Source organism: Mauremys reevesii, linkage group 3, assembly GCF_016161935.1.
Source record: "Mauremys reevesii isolate NIE-2019 linkage group 3, ASM1616193v1, whole genome shotgun sequence".
Classification (NCBI taxonomy): domain Eukaryota; kingdom Metazoa; phylum Chordata; order Testudines; family Geoemydidae; genus Mauremys; species Mauremys reevesii.
Window position 1 is genome coordinate 85,771,311 of NC_052625.1, and position 19,162 is coordinate 85,790,472.

Consider the following 19,162-nt stretch of genomic DNA (forward strand, 5'->3'; position numbering starts at 1 on the left):
TAGCTTTGTTTGCATTGAGACTAAGAGGCATGTGCCAAGAGTGATTATATAGACAGATATTTTGTTAATTTAACTTGTTTCCTCAATGCTTTTGGCTTAAATACAATGGTTTCTGAATATGTTCTTTAAAAAAATCCTGCCAAATAAGACATTTAGGCTGAGATAACTGCACATAAAATATTGAAAAGCTGATTTTGAAAATGAGAAAGGGGGGCATGAGCTGTGTAAGGACAAAGAGCACACCCAGAAGGATTATCATTGGAGACAACTACTACAGTAACTTTGAGAATATACCTTTACACTGCAGGAAACACAGAAGGTTTGTTCTAGTTAGCATATAACTAGGGAAATACATTCGTATTTACAGTAATCAGACCTCCAATTAAGTCACTGGGCACATAAACCTATTCTGTAGCCTGCTAGCAAAGTGAGGAGGGACCTTAGTGATTCTAATGTACATAAAAAACTAGATCAATCGTTTAATTTAAACGCAACAGAATAATGATAACACAATGTTAACTCAAGCGCTCAAGAATCAGGAACTTCCGAAGTGAAGGTTACCCCAGTAATATTAATTTGGCACAATGAATGTCTTGTACATTTTATAGAATGCATTAATGGTAAAGACACTAGGATCAGAAAACATTACATATGTGCAGAGCACCTGTGTTAACATTGACTGCTTACTCAGGCACAACTAAGGATATACATAGGATATACAGATTCAGATTTATATTCATGTCTCTGACTGCCTGGTTTCAATACCAAAGTATTGATGCATTTAAAAACAAACAACAAAAAACAACCACACATCACAGAACAGGAGCAATAAAGGAAAACTATTTTGAAGTTTGTTTCTCTTCCACCTCCAAAAATACATACATCTTTTTTCTTACTCTTCTATACTAGATAAAAATCTATATTTTAGATAAAGAAAAGTTTGACACTGTGGTGAATGAGATGTACATCTCATCTCCCTTTCCCTCCACCTACAGTGGACAAAATAGAGGTAGCTTTAGAAATATTTAGGAACCACTTGTCTTAAAAGACCTTTAAAAATGAAAATGTAAAAAAAAAAAGGGGGGTAGACAATAAGTAAACAGAATGGGGAACAATTTACTCACTGTAACTTAAAAGTGCTGGGTATTTAATGAGATATATATTTATAAAGACTCATTTATGAATTGAATATCAAGATATTCAAAATGCAAAATGTTTCACTAGCCACTTGCTACATAGTTAAGTCAAGTTATAGCAATTATGTTAAGATTTTTTCATAGAAACTTGACAAAGTGAAGCAAAGACTAATATTTTTGAACCACAGATAGAATGCTCGGCTAAGATTCCTGTGGACTGAAAGTTGATGAGGCAAACTAGAAGCATATTTATTATAATACCACAATTATCCGAGGTTCATGATCAGGTTTAGACCAGCTAGTCAGTTGTTTTTCTTGGGTCTTCATGTAATCCTAAGGTTTGACTTTCTGTGGTCCAAACTATGATTGTTTTACTGAGCTAGTGAGAACCTGCTTATTGTTTATGATGATCAGTATTCCCCTAAGAGATCCTCACTGCTATTTTATTATTGTAGACATAAGTCAGGAAAAGAGCTTAGGTTCTAACTCTCTCCTTCTTAAAATTGTCATGTAATTTGTGGAGAAAGATCATTTTGACCTTACCTGAATTGGAATTTTACTAAAACCTCATTTGGCAAGAAAAGGAGAAGTATGCACTGGAAATATTTAGACTTACACTGCTTTGAATATGTTGCTGGACTTCAGCTTGTGTGTTTTATAATTATGTTCTCAGCACTGTAGTATGAAACAGCAGGTATATAAAGATGCAGTTCTGAGCAGAGATATAATGGTTTTATCCTCACTACTAAATATTTAGAAGTATGTTTTTCCATTACACTGAACAATACTCTTGATATACAATGGTTATTTGAACTTTAATTTTTTTATACTTTTCTGCACTACATCAGTGGGTTTGTAGAGTCTCATTTATAAGGCCACACTTAATGTTTACCCTTCTGGGATATGTATCTGCCAGATACATACATACATACATACATACATACACACACACACCACACGGTAGGGGTTACTGTTCCCTTCACCAGAAAAATGAATAAACTTGAAATGAAACAATTAAAATTTGTACAGTTGGACAGAGCAAGAGGGCATGCCATTAGCAAAACAAAGTAAAACTAACTACAGGTATTGAAATTCTTTACTGTTTGCTTCTAAACATGCAATAAGAAAAATGATCTGAGCATTATAGGGCAGCGTAGCTACTCCATAGTTAAAGCTGAAGCTAGGTTTTAAACTGATTTTCTAAATGGCAACTTCCCCCAAAAGAAACTGAACCCACTGAAAATCTCACATGCCACATCCATTCAAGGGTACAATCTTTCTGGAACATTTTTTTGGGGGGTGTGGGAAAATCAGAAAAGAAGTTTTAAATGTATGGCATTTATTTAAAAATGTCTGCTGACTAAAAAAAGCAAAAACAAAAAAACAAACTTTTTTTTAGCATATAATATCTAAATGGTTTGGCCTACAGACTTCGTATTTGTTTGTCTGAGGACAGTCTTTTAGGGTTTTTGTTACTTTTTTTTGGCAGGGGTGGGGGGAGAAATAGAGGGGAAATTACACAGAAGTCTCTGCAATACCATCTGTACAGGAAATGGAACCTTTTTTGGGGTTGGCCTGAGACTGTGGAACTAAGACTCACAAAACCTCACCATCTTCCATTCCGAAGGTATAACATGCATTTCTCTGACCTTGCCTTTTCCAATAAAAACATGTATATTTTAAAACAACTTAAAACCCTACCAAAACAATAAAACACTCCACTGCACACACTTCTTCCCCTGGTGGGAGGGTCATAGAATCATAGCAGTGTAGGGCCAAATAAACCCAGACCATCCCTGACAGCTGTTTGTCTAACCTATACTTAAAAGCCTCCAATGATAGGGATTACACAATCTCCCTATTCCTATTCCAGAGCTGAACTACTCTTATAGTTAGAAATTTGTTCCTGATATCTAACTTAAGTCTCCCTTGCAGCAGTTTAGCCCATAACTTCTTGTCCTACCTCTAGTGGACAAGGAGAACAATTGATCACAGTCCTCTTTGTAACAGTCCTGAACATGGAGGGAACAACCACCACATGACAGATGTGTAGTCATGTTGCTTAATGCACAACTGGAAGTTGCTCAGCTACTACAGCGATTAGTGTGATACAAGAACCCATAGACTCTATAGCACCAACAGCTTTATAACAAACTCTGCGCTAAAGTAGGCAGTGAAGGAGTTAATTCAGGGCTCATTCGAGCAAGGCTATAAACTGAAGCTACAAGAAGGCTGGAGGACAGGGCCTGAGGAGAAGTATATATAACCAACACTATTTATTCATTTGAAATCCCCAGAATGGTTACACAGGTTTTCCAAAAGACAAATGCCTGCCCTTACTGCTCATTGCCTGGAATCTGGATGTCCTGAGGAATTTCTTCTGATGACTAGCAAAGCAGACTGGCCCTTTCCAGGGGGCCTGCAAGCAAATTTGGCTCCAGTCACTTCCCTGTTTTCCCTTTTCATCTTCAAGCTCCTTTACTGATTGGAGTTCTTAGTTGAAACTTACCATTTTCAGATCTTTTCTCTGAGAAGTCATTGTGATTTCTGAATACCTTTAGCTGATGGACTGGGCTTTACTCCTCAGTGCCAGACCACCAGCCTTCTTCTTCTTCTTCAGCCATCTCTGAATCAGAAATAGTTGCTGTGTAGATTTAAAATAGTACAGGTGAGCTATTCAGTTCTTGCAAATGCAACAGTTTGTGCATTTCCCCTTTAATTAAAACTATATGAGACTCATTCTCAGTGCTTCAGTTGTTTTTGAAATAGTTTTGGAGTCTTTCACCGCATCTGCTAGCTGCAGCAAGATACCAGTACTAGACCATGATGTCCAGGGAGTTAGACACCTAGGTGCATTTGAAAAATCCCACTACGTGCCTAATAAAAATGTGACTCAGAGTCCTTCCCACGGGCCCTATTCTGCTCCTCACCACTAGAGTGAAAGGCAACAAATCCCAAGGGAGAAGAGGAGGGCTGTATCCTGGAATGTAGAAGGGTGGGAGCAGTAGCATTTCAGCTGCCTCCCCACTTTCCCTTATCCCACAGAAGCCCTGATTCCATAGCACATGTATGCTGTGAGGATGGGGGTCCATGCATTGGGAGGAACTATTGCTGGGTGTGGAGGAGTAGAGGAGCCAGGAGGCTGGCATCAGTGGCATCATCCCAGTGGCATCAGTTCCCCATCAGAACAAGGGATTTTTCAGTGTAGAGTAATGCTGACCACACAGGGGTGCTTAGCCATATTTTTCAGGAGGGAGCTTGTGGGCATACTTGGGCCAGTGGCAAGGAGAAACCCAATGATCGGTCTGATGGCACTGGACCTAAGTGTAAAAGCCCCAGACTTTGGTAGATGTCTGAAGAGCCTCTTCATTTCCTTCTGGACTTTGGGACATCTGCAAATTTGGAGAGCAAAGCCACTTCTCTGCTTCATGGAGAGCAAATGCTGCCCACCCTCCCCAATGGGATAAGCACATGGAAACTCCACAAATAGAAATTCGATGAATTTCCTGGCCTTTACTAGTGTTTTCCCACTCAGGGTACACTCTTACCCTGAGCCATTGGAAGTGATCCTTCTGCTCCATAGCACTAATCTTAAAGCAGCTCGAAAATCTTCATTTCTTGGCAAGGGACACTTGCATGGCAGCTGATTCAGCTTCCAGTACTCAACACAGAAGCACAACTGTGTTGGAGCAGCTGAGGGTCTAACTCACAAATCCTTGTCACCTTTTTTCACTGATCTAATGTGGGAGAAATGGTACAAAAATCTTTCACTGATAGTGGATGGATGATCTGATTATTTCTGAAATAACCCCTTTGGATTTTGAGTGTAAGAGGGCTTTATTATTCCTACTAATCAGTTGTAGTAACTTTTCTCTTATACTACAAGTACCAATATTAATTTTAACCCCCTGCTCTTTATCATTTAGGTTAATATACCATTTCATAATTAACCTCTTCATTACTACTTTCTGCTTTAGTTTTGGTTTTACTGTAGAGTAATGCTGACCACACAGGGGTGCTTAGCCATATTTTTCAGGAGGGAGCTTGTGGGCATACTTGGGCCACTTGTAGGTAGAAATTGACTTATATGTACCATTAAAACTCTGGATTTCACTGCATGAGTATTTAAGTGACCCAGATTGTACTTTCTAAAGCACTTTCGATTGCTGATGTTGTTTATGCCTCTCTCTTTTGGTAAATGGAGGCTTTTGGTCCAACGTGATCAGACAAGATACTCATCTTTTTCAAGCGAGAGCCACTTGACTGCAGGTAAGGGATGTTGCAGCTTGTAGTATGCCAGCTACAGCTAATAAGAAGCTGACTGGCCTGCCTTAGCATTAAAATGCCTCACAGAATTCACTCTGTCCTTGCAAAAATGGATATTTTACTTTTCTGCATATGTCTGACTTAGGAGGCTCATAGTTTCATGTGCCTGTAGTGGCTGGCTATGAAGATCTCACAGCAGACCCAGATTTATCTTTATAAGAGCAATCCACTGCATCAGATACAGTGTGAATAATCTCTGGAGTACAAAGTGAAGGGAAGGAAAACAAATTCTGCAGTAGAAGGAGGTTGTTAAAGTAGTAGAAAAATGTAAGTAGGTTCAGTTATTTCAATATTAGCTAACAAATATTATCTTGAGTGACAGTTAAGATTATGGCAGGATACACTCCAGTCACCCAAAACTTTTAAAGAATGGAAATAAGAAGGGCAAAGACTTGTGTATTCCTTTCCACCCCCACATTGCCTCCAATGCTGTTGATGATACTTTATGGAGGGTTGGAGTGTTTTTCCTTCCCTCTTCAGATATCAAAAAAGAAAATGCACCCAAAACTCCACCAAACCTGCACTCTAATGCAAAACCGTAGTGGTAACCTCATGTGCTTTTATATCAATTATATCAACAGATCAGCACATCTGACTGTCACACATTCCATGCGTTTGGGAAGTTATTCTGCCTGAACACTGCTAAAGTTTTGAGTATAGCTTTTCCTTAACTCTTTAAGCTGGAATCCACAGGCTTAGTCATTAATAAAGGTAGAATCACAGAATATTAGGGTTGGAAGGGACCTCAGGAGGTCAACTAGTCCAATCCCTTGCTCAAAGCAGGACCAATCCCCAACTAAATCATCCCAGCCAGGGCTTTGTCAAGCCACGCCTTAAAAACCTCTAAGTATGGAGATACCACCATCTCCCTAGGTAACCCATTCCAGTGCTTCATCACCCTCCCAGTGAAATATATATAACCCTAACCCTGTGTGTATATATATCTTCCTACTGTATTTTCCACTACATGCATCCAATGAAGTGAGCTGTAGCCCACGAAAGCTTATGCTCAAATAATTTGTTAGTCTCTAAGGTGCCACAAGTACTCCTGTTCTTTTTGCAGATACAGACTAAAATGGCTGCTACTCTGAAACTAGTGAAATAGTGTTTCTTAATATCCAACCTAGACCTCCCCCACTGCAACTTGAGACCATTGCTTCTTGTTTTGTCATCTGCTACTACTGAGAACATCCTAGCTCCATCCTCTTTGGAACCCCCCCTTCAGGTAGTTGAAGGCTGCTATCAAATTCCCCCTCACTTTTCTCTTCTGCAGACTAAATAACCCCAGTTCCTTCAGCATCTCCTCGTAAGTCATGTGCTCCAGCCACCTAATCATTTTCACTGCCCTCTGCTGGACTCTCTCCAATTTATCCACATCTCTTCCGTAGTGGGGGGACCAAAACTGGACACAGATTTCCAGGTGTGGCCTCACCAGTGCCGAATAGAGGGGAATAATCACTTCCCTCGATCTACTGGCAATGCTCCTACTAATACAGCCCAATATGCTGTAGGCTTTCTTGGCAACAAGGGCACACTGTCGACTCATATCCAGCTTCTCATCAACTGTAATCCCCAGGTCCTTTTCTGCAGAACTGCCGCTTAGCCAGTTGGTCCCCAGCCTGTAGCGGTGCATGGGATTCTTCCTTCCTAAGTGCAGGCCTCTGCACTTGTCCTTGTTGAACCTCATCAGATTTCTTTCGGCCCAAACCTCCAATTTGGACCCTATCCCTACCCTCCAGCATATCTACCTCTCCCCCCAGCTTAGTGTCATCTGAGAACTTGCTGAGGGGGCAATTCATCCCCATCATCCAGATCATTAATAAAGATGTTGAACAAAACTGGCCCCAGGACCGACCCCTGGAGCACTCCACTTGATACTGGCTGCCAACTAGACATGGAGCCATTGATCACTATCCATTGAGCCCAACAATCTAGCCAGCTTTCTATCCACCTTATAGTCCATTAATCCAATCCATACTTCTTTAACTTGCTGGTAGTGAATTGCATGGGGACTTAAACAGCAGTCAGAAGAGAGCAGATCTGAACTCCTGGTCACCTCTTTTGTAGCTCAGGTAGCTTTCCGTAGAGTACAAAGGTATTCGGTGAAAATCTCATACACACTTTTTTCCCCTCAGTAGTGAGTGGTGGCATTCATGCTGCAGCCCATTTGTTTTCAGATTAAAATTCAGCTGGTTCAGCTTGGTGCACATATTTTCTGTTGTGTCTCAAATGTTATAAAATGCTGTACAGATAAATATTATCTCTGTATAAATGACATTTTAAGAATCAGCCCACATTAGCCACAATCTGGCCAAAGGACACATCCCAGAGTGTTTTACATTTCTTGCAGAAGGAGTGCAAAGAAAACCAAGACAATAAATCAGTAAAGTAAATCTCATGCTTCTGCGGGATCTGACTCATGATTTTTGATTTTTTGTGGTTGGGACTATACTATACTATAACTGCATCTACCTTAGGGCTTTTGCTGGCATAGCTATGTTGATTTGGGATGTGTGTTTTTTTTTAAAATTATATATATCACACACACACACAAAATCCTAACTGACATTGCGATACCAGTAAACTTCTCAGTGCAAACCAGGTCACAGACATTCTTAACAGATTTCTACAGGCAGAAGTAGGACTCTCCATCATTTTGGCTAGATAACCTATGATTGTCAAAAAATCCACAAAGTGTGTTTGGAATAGTGGAAGGAGAAGTTGGATTAGTGAAAGAATAATCCGTAGTACTCCTGTATTTTAATCAAGTCCCACATCCCTTCCCAATCTTACCAGCAATTTTGGACATCATCAACATATAGCAGTTTTGGCTGCTGCCAAAATACTACTGGCAGAGCTACAGGGGCAAAGGAATATTTACCAGCACAGTCCAATGGACTGAGCATGGGGCAGGAAACCAGGAGCTTCTGAGTGGCTTTGGCAAACTATTGAATCGGTGTCTCTATTTTACTATCAATAAAGTCAGAGTAATAATAATGACAATACCTACTCATCTCACAAGGGTGCTCAAAGGTCAATTAGTTAATGACTGTAAATAATGGCTTTGAATATAGTATGTGTCTTTTGATTCAATTACTACTACAGGGACCTCAGGAGCAGATGCAGCAGCATAAGAGAAATGTGAGGATATTCCAACAAGGCTGACAGGATGGTGGGGTTCATTGTCAGCAGGAGACAGCTCTAAGGTCTTACTTTAACTTGATGTAGCTTTCAAGTGTCTTATGCTTTTATTATATTTACATACATTCCTATCTTTTTGTGTTTATACTTTTCAAGTCCTGATAGACCATTTTCATGTGCTCCTTTGCTCCTTGCTAATCCAAGTTATATAACTGAGTTCAACCTTCTCATACATTAATCCCTCTATCCTACTAACAATTTTTGTTATGCGTCTTTGAATACCTTCCAATTCAGCCATGTTTTCTGGTCACGAGGTACCCAGAACTGAACATAATAACTCAAGCACAGTTGCACTAGAGCTATAGAGAGAAGCTACACCTCTTGATTACATGATGTAACTTCAAAACTCCTATTGACTTTAGTGGGGCCAGGATATCACCCAGGGAGTCCAAACTTACATTGGTAATTTTTGTCACCATATTACAATAGAAACTTATAACTAATTTATAGTTCACTATCACTTCTAGGTCTCTTAAGACTTAACTATGCAATTATTTAATCTCATACATAATTTTAGACTCATAAGTAGCCTCACTGATTTCAGTGGACTTCTACACATGTTTAAATACCTTGCTGAAAAGGAACCTTAATGTGCTTTAGGAAAGAACATTCAAACCTTAAACCATTTAACTTAATGAGTAGTTAATGTGCTACTTTCACCCTGGCTGAGCACAAGTGTCTACCTATTTGTCTGGTGGGAACTCATTTGTCAGTTAGTAGTTGCACTGACCAAGTTCTCATTGACTAAATAAATCTTCATTTTTACCATTTAAAGATGATGTTTATTAGGCTTGACTATAATAATATCTTTAGAAGAAATGCCTGGAATACTGGTTTAGGTGGAGTAGTAGTACTTATTAAATTTCTTATCTAACCTATTCATCACCTACTAATTTAACAGTAATTAACTAGTATCTCACACCAATGAGCACAAGCTGAAGAACTGGCTAAGCAAGTCTCTCAACACTTTGAATGAATGATAAAGAATTCAGAATCATGAGGTGTGCCACAAAGCTGGCTCTCCCTTCTCAGTGATGTGAGGAATGAACTCCCCCAGACGAAAGCCGAAGTTCTAATTCCTCTCCTGTTCAGGAGTATAAACAAAATCCAGATAAAAGCCCCGTATTTTCCATAGGCTTGGAAAGGTCCAAAGGAAGGCCACCCCCCCGCTTTTCAGGCCCCACAAAATTAGCAGAGTCTTTTTTGTGAGTTGAGTCTATTCTCATCCATCCCAAATTCACCACTTTTGTCTCTCTTTTTACACATGGCAGTTAGACTTGGTAGGTTAATGAACTCCATCTGCATCCACTCCCTCCAACTACTTACCCTTCTCTAGCTGGCTTCAAACTCACTGAAGGTGTAAGAGTGGGAACAAAGACTTAGGCTTTAGTTCTACCAACCACCCAGGAGCCCAGATACCATGGTGATGAGAGATCCCTAAAACCTAGATACCCAGTTGTAAGTTATAAATTCTCATTTTAGAGAACAGGAGACATCTGTCTAGGCAGCAGTTCTGCAGAGAAGAACCTAGGGGTTACAGTGGACAAGAAGCTAGATATAAGTCAACAGTGTGCCCTTGTTGCCAAGAAGGCTAATGGCATTTTGGGCTGTATAAGAAGGGGCATTGCCAGCAGATCGAAGGATGTGATCATTCCCCTCTATTCGACATTGGTGAGGCCTCATCTGGAGTACTGTGTCCAGTTTTGGGACCCACACTACAAGAGGGATGTGGAAAAATTGGAAAGAGTGCAGCAGAGGGCAACAAAAATGATTAGGGGGCTGGAGCACATGACTTATGAAGAGATGCTGAGGGAACTGGGATTGTTTAGTCTGCAGAAGAGAAGAATGAGGGGGGATTTGATAGCTGCTTTCAACTACCTGAAAGGGGTTCCAAAGAGGATGGATCTAGACTGTTCTCAGTGGTAGCAGATGACAGAACAAAGAGTAATGGTCTCAAGTTGCAGTGGGGGAGGTTTAGGTTGGATATTAGGAAAAACTATTTCACTAGAAGGATGGTGAAGCACTGGAATGGGTTACCTAGGGAGATGGTGGAATCTCCATACTTAGAGGTTTTTAAGGTCAGGCTTGACAAAGCTCTGGCTGGGATGATTTAGTTGGGGCTTGGTCCTGCTTTGAGCAGGGGGTTGGACTAGATGACCTCCTAAGGTCCCTTCCAACCCTGATATTCTATAATCTGTGAAAGGCTAATTTGCTAACAATATCTAAAGCCCAAATTCACAAAAAGGAGTTTGGCACCTAGAAAAAAATAAATAAGTCACAGGAAAGCCACTGTGATCCAAAAACCCTGAGTGAGGTGCCTTAGAATACAATCTAAATGCCTGCATGCTAGGCAGCTCCCCACTTAAACTAGCCAATGGGAGGACGTGTCCTAAGCCCAACCCCGCTCACAGAGACAGGCACCTAAGCCCTGGCTACCTGGAGGTGCTGATCTCTGCTTGTGATTCACAAACTGGGGGAAGGGAGGTGTTTGGCACCTAAGTTGCATGAGGGACTTGGTCTGCTAGGGTTGCTCAGAGGTTGCTTATCAGACTGAGCCCCTCTGTCATGTTCACACAAAATAGCTGCCAGGGGGTAGGAGGTGAAGGAGGCCCCCTCCTTATAACCATTAGCCCGGTGATTAGGGTACTCACCTGGATGTGGGAGCCTCCTAGTTCAATTCCACCATCTGCTTGTTCAGAAGGGATTTTAATAAGGATCTGCCACCACTGAGGCGAGGGCCCTAACAACAAGGCTAAAGAGTTATTCAGTTATTTCATTAAAGTGGAACAACCTGAATAGGCAAGATTCAAGGAAACTCACATCAGAATATTTCCTATCCTGGTGGTTAAGGAATTCACCTGAGAGATGACACACCTCTGTTCAAATCCCTTCTCCTCATCAGGCAGAATGGGACTTGAACTGGGACGGGGGTGTCTCCCATTTTCCAGAGGAGTGATCTAACCATTTGTGAGAAAGTGGGTGGCTGTGACTCCTGCTCCAGCCACAAGCTACACCTAGGAGTTAGAGCACTAGTTGGTAGCCAGGAATAGATGCCCAAGGTCACAGACTGAGTCAGAGGCCAGAACCAAAGTCAGGAATGAGGGCCACACCCAAGTCAGAAGCCAGAGCTGAGGGTCAGAATTGAGTTACCTGGAGCAAGGCAGGGTAGGAGTAGGACTAGAACAAGCAGGAGCTATCGTAGCTGTGAGAAAATGCTTTGAGCACCAATCAACCTGTTGGTGCTGGGCTTAAGAGCTAGTCTGCTGGCTCTTCCCACCAGACAGACAGCATAGCCAATCAGGCAGCCTACTATAGGCCAGCTGTGCTCATTAGGTTGCCTGGAGAACTGACACCACTGGGCTACAGTTATTAGGAAGTTCTTCTTCTCCCCCAGCTGTTTTGTGTTAATTTCCCTGAGGGGCCTGATCCAGTAGGTAGCCTCTGAGAACACCTATCAGATTGGACCCCACACATGACGTAGGCTGCTGACCCCCTGTCTTCTCCAGTTTGTGAATCACTCTGGAGGTTAAACAGGATATAGGAGCCTGGACACAGAGTTTTCAAAGGCTGTCTTGATTGCCAGTAGCTCTTTATCCAAAATGCTATTGTTCCTCTCTGCTGGGGCTAACTTTGGGGAATAAAAGGCACATGAATTGAGCTAATTATGTGGACCTATTAATTGCAACAGGCGAAATTAGATGCATTAGCCACAGTGAATGGCTTGGTGGGGTCTGGATGGATGAAGATGGGAGCCATGGTGAAAGATTTCTTTCCTGGTCAAAGGCAGATTGTCTGCTCTTCAGAGGCTCAAATTGGACTCCATTCTAGAGAAGTGCCATCATAGGGGCTACCAGGTGGGGAAACCCCTTGATTAAATGCCATTAGAAGTCAACAAAACCAATGAACCATTGTGCCCCTCACTTGTTCCTTGAAGCCACACACTCAGAGGTGGCAGATACCTTACATGGATCCATTGTCAGCCCTTAAGGCAAAATGTACCCAAGGAACTCATTTGTGCTCTGGTTGAATTCACTATTCTCTAAGTTAGCATAAAGATGGTTTTTTGTGGAGCCTTTCCAAGATGCAGCACACATGTTGTTCATGGAGGACTTGGTTCTCGGAGAAGAAGAGAATATCATCAAGATAGATCATGAGGAACTGATCCAGTATGTCTCTAAAACTATCACTGATGAAGCGTTGGGCATTGCACAATCCAAAAGACATTACCAAGTATCTGAAGAGCCTGTATCAAGTGCAGAAGGCAGTCTGCCACTCATTCCCTTCTGAAATATGGACCAGGTTATAAGCACCACAGAGGTCCAGCTTAGTAAATCTCTTAGCAGAGTGGTGTCTCTCAAACAGCTCATTGATGAGCAGTAGAGGTATAGAATCTCGATGGTTACCTTTTTCCAAGGCTCAATAGTCTGTGCAGGTGTGCAGGGAGCCAATTTTTTTGGCCACAAAGAAAACTGGGATGCGGACATGGATGGCAGGATGAACCCCATTTCCAGATTCTCTGGGAGGTATTCACAAAGTGCCTGCAGCTCAGGAACCTCTGCTCCTGGTTAGAGATCAATAGAGCAAAAGTAGCAGTGATGTGGCAGCAGTATATTGGCCTTCTTTTTATCTAACACATCTGCCAGATCCCTGTATTTTGCCAGTACATCCGGGGCTACTGGGAGAGCTGTGAGTGTGATGGAGGTTTTGCTGACCTGATCTGCTCTGTTCAAAGATCCCTGAGGGTCTTGGCTTTCCTCAGATTAAAACTATGGATGGCCTCTGGCACAGAACTGGATTTAGAGAGACAAAATGGCTGGCAAAATGGTGAGCAAAAACAGACTGTGACCAAGGATGACCAGGAAATGTAGAAAGTGAACCAAGCCAACTGTAAGATTTCATGATGGTCCAAGAGTTGTGACTTCCTGATTAGAGGAGGGACCTGTCAACTGATTCCATGAGATCAGAGATGGCCTTGCACTGTGCCTGAGCAAACTTCAAGTGTATAAAATTACTAATGGTGCCAGAGTTGACTAGCACTTCTTTACAGACCTCTTGCATGGCAGGGTGCCACAAAGTAGAAGCTGGAGGGTTGTTGGCTGCTGGTTGGACACCTAAGGAGCCCCTATGGTCAGGTGCAGGCTCTTGTGCAAAAACGAGGGGAGGAAAAACAATCCAGCCCAGACCCATCTATCAGTGTTGGGGTGTGGCATTTTCCGACTGAGATGTGGGTTGGGCAATGCCCAGACAATACAGAGACCCCCACACCCAGCATTGAGCTGTCTCCCTTTTGAGGTGGTGAGTCTGGGCCATATCAACTTGCATAGTTTTGGGCCGTGGGGTGGGTGCAGGAGACTGACAGGTTAGGGCTGTCAAAACCAGAGTGGCATGGAGTGTCATCCTCCTTTCTTGGCAGTGTTCAGCTAGACAGCTGTCAGTTTTAATGCACAGATTGATAAAAGAGTCCATGCTGGCCAGAGGTTCCATCCAAGCCAGCTCACCCTTAATGTTGTCATTAAGACCATGCCGAAAATGATGGTGCTGAGCAGCCTTATTCCATTCTGTGTCTGCTACTAGGTGCTGGAAGTCAGTGGCCAGCCAGCGTCCGTGTCTTAGGGTCTGAAGCATGGCCTCTGATATGCAATTCCTGTTCGGGTTGCCAAAGATCACTGACATGGCTTGAACAAATTCTTTGAACCATTTGAAGAGGGGGTTGGACTTTCAAGGGCTGCGGATGCCCAGATCAATGCCTCCCTGGTCAGCAAGCTGATGATAAGCCCCACCTTGGTCTTGTTGGCAGGAAGCAGAAACAAGAGATGGCACTGGTTTAGAAACCTGCAAAACTTCCCCAGTTACCATCCAACTTGTGAAGTAATGCTATCTTCAGCTCAGTTACTGGTTAGGCTATTTAATGTATTAAGTATCAGAGGGGTAGCCGTGTTAGTCTGGTTCTGTAGAAGCAGCAAAGAATCCTGTGGCACCTTATAGACTAACAGACGTTTTGCAGCATGAGCTTTCGTGGGTGAATACCCACTTCTTCGGATGCAAGCAGTGGAAATTTCCAGGGGCAGGTGTGTATATATAAGCAAGCAAGAAGCAAGCTAGAGGAAATTTCCACTGCTTGCATCCGAAGAAGTGGGTATTCACCCACGAAAGCTCATGCTGCAAAACGTCTGTTAGTCTATAAGGTGCCACAGGATTCTTTGCTGCTTAATGTATTAAATTGCAGCTCTCTTCTGAAAAATGTCTATGTAAAAAATGGCACTTTATTGTTCAACAGGTCTGCTTCTTGTGCATATTCAGAATCATATCTGCTGATTTTACTGAGAAACATTCTGTGGGCCAAATTCTACCCAGATTTATGCCTGTGCCACTGTCTTCAAATTAATGCCTCAGTGATACAATTGTAACCCTGTTGCCTTCACTGGGTCTGCACATGTATAAATGATTGGGCCTGACCAGATCTTATGAGACATTTCTGTGGGAGAACAAAAGGAACAGGCTCCAGCTCTTTCTCCTTTAGCTTATTGGCTCTGCAGGGCCCAGCAGAGAAAAAGCGACACAGGCTTATTTTAGCCATGAGTTGATTATATGCCCTATTTGATTTTCAGGCCTTTTGTAGAATTTTCCCGGTTCCTAGGTTTTTGTTTTGTTTTGTTTTTAAAAATATATCCTTTTACTTGTAAACTGAGCACATGATCTGGAAATCATTGACAGACAATAAACATAGGACCCCATAATGCTATTAGAGCAGAGATTTTCACAACTTCTGCTTTCCCCATCAAAGTCCTGGCTCCAAGACCCTACTGCTTCCTTCAGTCATCTCTCTCCTCCCATTCTCGCATTGTTCTCATGCCCTGCAAATACTCTTCTCTTCAGTTTGTGACCTGACTGGTTGCCCCATGTTATCAGATCTTTTTGTGTACTTCTCGATTCCACCACAGGAGGTGATCCACTCCACTGCAAGACATAATTATCTACTGCTTTACTTCTCACCTTCAGCAAGGAGGAAGCCGTTACTCCTCCACAGTCAAGCTAGTTCTTCACGGAGTGTATAAGTCTCTGCAGTGTTGCCAAATCTTTTGATTTTATCCTGAATCTTGTAATGTTTGGTATTTTCCTTAAAACCACAGATCCTACAGTTATACGATCACATGAGAATCTTCACATTCATTTCAATGAGGGGGAAAAAACGTAAGTTTTTAGCCCTCTTGGTTGCAGTTAAAGCCTGAAAATGTGAACCCTACAGGCTCAAAACCAAAGGCCAATAAAAAGACTGTACATTTATTATTTTTTTTAAATTGAATGATTTTAGGGGTCTGACACATGATTTTTTGAATAGTTGGGGTGGGCAAACATAGGTAGTCCTAGAGTGGGAGTACTGAGTGAAGAGCCCCTAGCACGCTGACTTGCTGCTTCAGGCTGCTCAATCTCAGGTCTCCATTTATAAGTGAGTAGGTGCAAGGAGGTGATTTTACCTCTATATACAACTTTGATTAGATCAGTTCTGGAATAGTGTCTCCAGTGCTGGCACCCACATTTTAACAAGGATCTTCAAAAATTGGTGAGGATGCAGAAAAAAATTTGTTTGAGTGCTGGAAAAAATGCCTTGCAGTGAGAGATGCAAGGAGCTCAGTCTGTTTAGTTTATCAAAATGAAGATTGGGAGATAACTCAATTACTGTGTAGAAGAATCTTCATGGGGAGAAAATGCCAAGTACTGAAGAGCTCTTTAACCTAACAGGGAAAGTTATAACAAGAACCAATAGCTGAAAGTTAAAACCAGACAAATTCAAATTAGAAATAAGGTACACATATTTAGGTGAGGTTGATTATCCATTAAAACAAACTACCAGGGGAAATGGTGGATTCTCCATCTCTTGATGTCTTCAAATCAAGACTGGATACCTTTCTGGAAGATATGCTTTTGCCAAGCATAAATTATTGGGCTCAGTATACGGGTAACTGGGTGAACTTTGATGTCTTCTGATATACTGGAGGTTGGAGTAGCCCAATTCTTCTGGCCTTAAATCTGTGACTATGAAAACAAGCCCAAGAAGTGTACCCTAATTTCCCTTTGCCTCATGAGTAAATCTTCAATAGCCTTATCTTCTAAGCACATCCAGAACTATCTAAAAAACATTCCAGTTCTCCACCTTCATCTCCTGCCTCATGGAGTGCTCCCCCCAGTGCAGAAATTTCATTGAGGTACCTGGCACCAGTACTACACCACCAGGGTTGTCACAAGGTACAAAAGGCCAGTCCACCACTCTGCTTAAACAAATACTGAATGATGACGAAGCAGAGGGGCTTCTCTGTAACAATAGACTAGAAACATTCTTAATTTACAAGCTTTTTCTATTCAGGAACCCTATCAACACGTTTTACAAGAAAAACAGAGCTGCGGAATGTGTTCTGGGCATGTCTGTGAAATCCAATTGGTTTTCCGTCATGAAACTTTCATTTTCAATTACTGTCCTACTTCTGAATTAGATACTGAAAAGCATTGTTATTATTCTATGGCCACATACAAGTTGTGGGGAAAAAACTACCCTCAGTTAAAACTGTTCAACTCCACTGGATCAATGGATTTGAATGGGTTTTTGAGGGCAGAATTAGGTCAGGTTGTATAATCTTTCAGGGTATGTCTACGCTGCAATTAAAAACCTGCCAATGGCCCCTTGTCAGGAGCTTGGGCTAAGGGGCTGTTTAATTGCTATGTAGATATTTGGGCTTGGACTAGAGCCTGATCTCTGGGACCCTCTCTCTTGCCGGGTCCCAGAGCTTGGGCTCCAGCCTGAGCCCAAACATTTACACTGCAATTTAACAGCCTCTGAGCCTGAGCCCCACAAGCCCGAGACAGCTGACACAGGCCAGCTGCAGGTGTTTAATGCAGTGTAGACATATCCTCTAGGTCTTGATGCTTTTCTTAAATATGATTTTTTAAGCATATGATTAAGTTCATAGGAAAGTTTTCTTGAAAATGTAAATTCCCATGAGGCAACACATACAAATCATTCAGATGTGGACAAAGATATGCTGTAGTAAACAATTCAGGGGCGGATGGGATGAATTAGATGATCAAATATGTCTTTCCCATTTTTAATGTCTATGATTCCCATTGAATAGAAAAAAGCATGTTGTACCTACACAAGGAGATCTTTCCTTATTTGATTTGTATTACAAGTATCACCTGGCAGCTTGATTATAGCCTTGCATCTCATCTGACTACATGTATGCTGATCCCTCCCTGATAATGGTCTCCCTGCCAAGGATTAGTATAAAAATGCACATCCCTCCCAAAGCTTTATCACATCTTCATTGCAAAGCCAGCATGAGCTCTTTTCTCTTATGACAGAACAGTTTCTCTCTCATTCCCTAATCTGTCAGCATTCTGTATAGAAGAGATGATGGGATTTGAAATTCATCCTCCAGGCTGGGCCAGCTGAATAAAAAATAAATCCGAACAGGACATAGTTATACCACACCCCCTTTCTCTGCCCTGAACTTTGTAAGGGTAAGAGACACGTCTTTCCTTTAACAATTGATCCCCGAGTGATCATTTATTCTATACCATTAAAATATACAATAATAAAATGTACATTTAGAACTGTGATTTCACTTCGAGTTTTGCCTAATGTATACTGTAAAAAGCAAGTACTTCCTAAACAAAAGTGAGTTCATAATCTGTGGGATAATAAATATTGTTACTGCAGTGGCATAGCCTACAGAACAGTGAAATAACTTTGATGTGCTGCCAGAATACTTTATGTAAATATGCTAGAGTCTATTCCATCTCCCCGCTGTCCCCCACTATGCCCATCTTTTTATTTGTTAGGGATATTAGAGGAAAGTATTTATTTTCCCTGGTGAATGCTGTCTGCTCATTTTTGTTATGATTCAGTACTATGTAGATATGGCTGGCTGGATCAGAATAAAAAATATGGAATATAAACATAAATATAAAACATAGAATTCATGTGCTTATAAGGATCATAAAACAAGTAATAGAACATATCTGTTTGATCCTTATTTTCAGTTACTACAGTTAGTGCACTCTGGTTGCTGCTTACTGAGCCAATCAATTTGGCCTTGTTGTTATCTTGTGCTCTACTGATCTGTTTATTTTATCCAGCTGTTGTCTGTTCTCTGGTACTTAGGTCCTGATCCTGCAACCACTTATGCCTGTGCTTGACCTTACTACACTGAGCAGTCTCCTTGAAATTCATAGGACTAATCATCGTAGCAGATTTGGTGCCTTAGACAAATCTTCTAGAAATAAGGGCCACCTTTTTGTTGTGTGTGTATGGTACCTAGTAGAGTGCATCCCTGGTCCCTGACTGGGGAATCTAGGAGATACCACAATACAAATAAATAAATAATAATAAATCAATAGTAAAATTAATTTGGGTGGATTTCTACCTGATCTTTTTTCCAGTTAACTGCAATAACTGAATCCTATTAAGGATAGATGTTACAAGGTTAATAGCAGATAAACAATAA

General features: G+C 41.5%; 1 long non-coding RNA gene across 3 annotated transcripts; it reads right to left on the reverse strand.

The window, feature by feature from the left end:
• Window positions 1-3,399: 3,399 nt before the first annotated feature.
• On the reverse strand, window positions 3,400-11,937 carry LOC120402301. 3 transcript variants are annotated; one of them, XR_005597122.1, is made up of 4 exons: window positions 11,814-11,902; window positions 11,315-11,415; window positions 4,685-4,873; window positions 3,400-3,780 (listed from the first exon to the last, which is right to left on the reverse strand). It is a non-coding gene; the product is annotated as an uncharacterized LOC120402301 (long non-coding RNA). The 3 variants fall into 3 exon arrangements; XR_005597121.1 differs by having other exon boundaries at window positions 11,315-11,403; window positions 11,814-11,880; XR_005597123.1 differs by lacking the exon at window positions 11,315-11,415 and having other exon boundaries at window positions 11,814-11,937.
• Between the last annotated feature and the right edge of the window lie 7,225 nt (window positions 11,938-19,162).